Genomic DNA, 2686 nt, shown 5'->3' with positions numbered 1-2686 from the left:
GCTTATGCAGCACTTCAGGTAGGACAGAACAAAACGGAGTCAGAGCCATCAGGCATAGACCAGTCCTCACTTTCTTGTGAAAGAAGAAAAAAGGGGCAACACACTCCTCCCAGATATGCCGATACCAGATTGCGGTCACAGCACATCACTTGATCTACCATAAATGCCTTTTGGGAAGTGCCCAGATTCAGCTGAGAACTATGTTTATGTAAGGCTGAGTGCCAGATTTTTTACTAGAGACCCAAACCTTAGGCACAAAACTTATATTGGTCAATAGAGTAAACACTGAGTCTATTGGTACTAAGGTGGCTAGCAAAAAACACAGCTTTCCCGAAAAATAGGTTCAGAGGATTTCAAGTTCTGGGAGAGCAGTGTCTTTTGTCCTTACCCTGTGTCAGTGGCATCCTGTTTTGCAGACAGGGCCCTTGGAAATACTGTGCGTACTTCACTGCCTTTTAGACTGGGGAGAGGAAAAAGGAAAATACTATTTAGAGGAGGCTGAAGAGGCAACGCCAGGAGAAACCGGGGCTTGTTATTACATGTACAATCATCACAACGAGTGGATTCACCTGCATTCACCTTAGCTGAGAAGGGTGCTAGCAAGCCTCCTGCATACGCACAGCTCCTAATCCTTCCTCTTGCACCATCACCCTCTGACCTCCAGCTGCAGGAAAGCACTGGAGCAGCTCATTAGGCAGTACCACAGATGAGCTGTTAAGACAACCTTTACACCATTCCCTTTGGATGTGTGCCAGCTGTGCAGATGGCTTCTTTTTGGCTCTGCTTTCTGCTGAGTTGTACGTATTAAAGCCTGCCTCAGGTCAAATCTGCCTTTGCATAGCTAGCTAGAACATAGCTGTGTTGCTAGTTGTGAAAGAGCATCGCATTCCCTCATAAATATGAGGCTCAGTTCCTCTGTTTTGGGATATTTTACCCACCTGCTGAGGGTTTTGAAGGTTGCCAGGAGCTGAGGAAAACGTGTCAAACAATAAAATGCATTACAACATCTAAAAAGGGTAAATTAAAAGCTGAATGGGCTGTTGAAAGTCTGATGCAAGCAGTAGGAGTGGCTGATCATTAACTTTTCTGTAGTAGATGAGGCAGTGCTATAAAAGCGTATTACTAAGATTAATTAATTTAGCACCATAACACCACTTTTAAGTAGGTGGATTACCCCACTGAACAGGGAAAAGTAGTAGATAAAAACACTCTGTGGAAGCTAATTGTAAGCACATCAGCTGCACAGAGAGCCCCGCGCCTATTTGTCCTCAATCATTGTACGAAGCTACAGCAGCAATACACTCTGTAACTTTGAGCAAGGCATTTTCCCTGCTATTAGTGATCAGCTAGGATTCACGGTCAAGATATCCCACATGACAACTCATCCCTACAGTTGTTAGATGTTTTACTACTCGTTCCTTAATTAAATATCTCTTTCTTTCACACAATAGTGTAGTGCAGCAGCAGGAACCAGAGACTGAAGTCTAAAGACAACAGGAGCTTACAACTGTTTCCTTACAAGAAGCATCCTACGGTGTTACAAACTAGCACAAGGCCAACCCCAATGAAACCAGGAAGAGAAGGTTTCTAGCAGACCAAGGTCTTGGATGCCAAAAAAGGACAGAGGAAGCTGCAAGGAACCCTTAGTTCAAGTCTATGAGTAAACATACAGGTTAAACAAACACGGACCTGAACTGCTAACAGCATGTAACCACTGACGTCCATCCAACCACAGATGGAAGATTTCATGCAAAGGCAGAAAGGTTCTGATAGACCTTGGAAGCTATAGATCTCATTTTCTAGCTTACACTTCTTACACAACAGAAAAAAAACATCAGTTTAAGCCAGGTAAGCGTGAAGCACTTTACCTTTTGCTTCCTTTAGCTCCAAGTACTACTTCTCCCCTCCATCAACAAGCTCTGAACCAGCCAGCTCTGCTGCTGCTTCGGGTTCTATAGCCCCTCCCATCCCCCAGAAGCCTTTGCAGCCTCTCCTCTTCTTCCTCTTCCCATGGCCTTCATTTCAGTGGGCTTTAATGGGCTAGGAGAGAAGATTTATTTCAGATGCAGCATGGATTTTAATTCTTGTTTCTTTCCATCTTTCTCTGCTGAAATTGTGTTCTATTAAGCACAGTAATGTCTTCTTGCTTTCATTGTGCAAGATGAAAGAGTTTACAGGAAAAAAATATTTTTAAGCTTATTTTTTTTGTAGAGTCTATTTATAAGCTTTGACATGTTCTTCTGTAAGGAGTCATCTACTACAGCCCTACATAAAATTTAGAGCTTGGATCTCGAAGAGGGCCTCAAACAGGATCTTGAGGAAAAAAGGTGAGAGAATTCTGCTGACCAGAAAAGAAAGAGATTAGTGGTGTTTAGTCCTTTTCTGTGTGCTGCTGCTTCTCCTTCAGTCTCCAGCTGAAGTTTTCCTCAAGTTGTTCAAGTATAACCTTTTTTTCTTGGTTCCATTAGGCAGCAAAGTGTGAGGAAAAAGTGTGTTTCAGTGTCATTGTCCTTTGCACAATAAAAGGAAAAAAATCCTTCATAGTTGTTCTGTGACCTACTGTACAGGTGACAGGTTCACCACTTCCTTGGTGAAGCATTTCCTTTGATGCTCTATCTACCCATATCATACATACAGCATTTGTTAACAACCTACAGTTTTGTAGGGAATATACTGTCCCAGTTTC

This window comes from Aptenodytes forsteri, unplaced genomic scaffold (genome assembly GCF_000699145.1).
Source record: "Aptenodytes forsteri isolate BGI_AS27 unplaced genomic scaffold, ASM69914v1 Scaffold349, whole genome shotgun sequence".
NCBI classification, from domain to species: Eukaryota; Metazoa; Chordata; class Aves; order Sphenisciformes; family Spheniscidae; genus Aptenodytes; species Aptenodytes forsteri.
Note: the sequence above shows the minus strand (reverse complement) of the source record.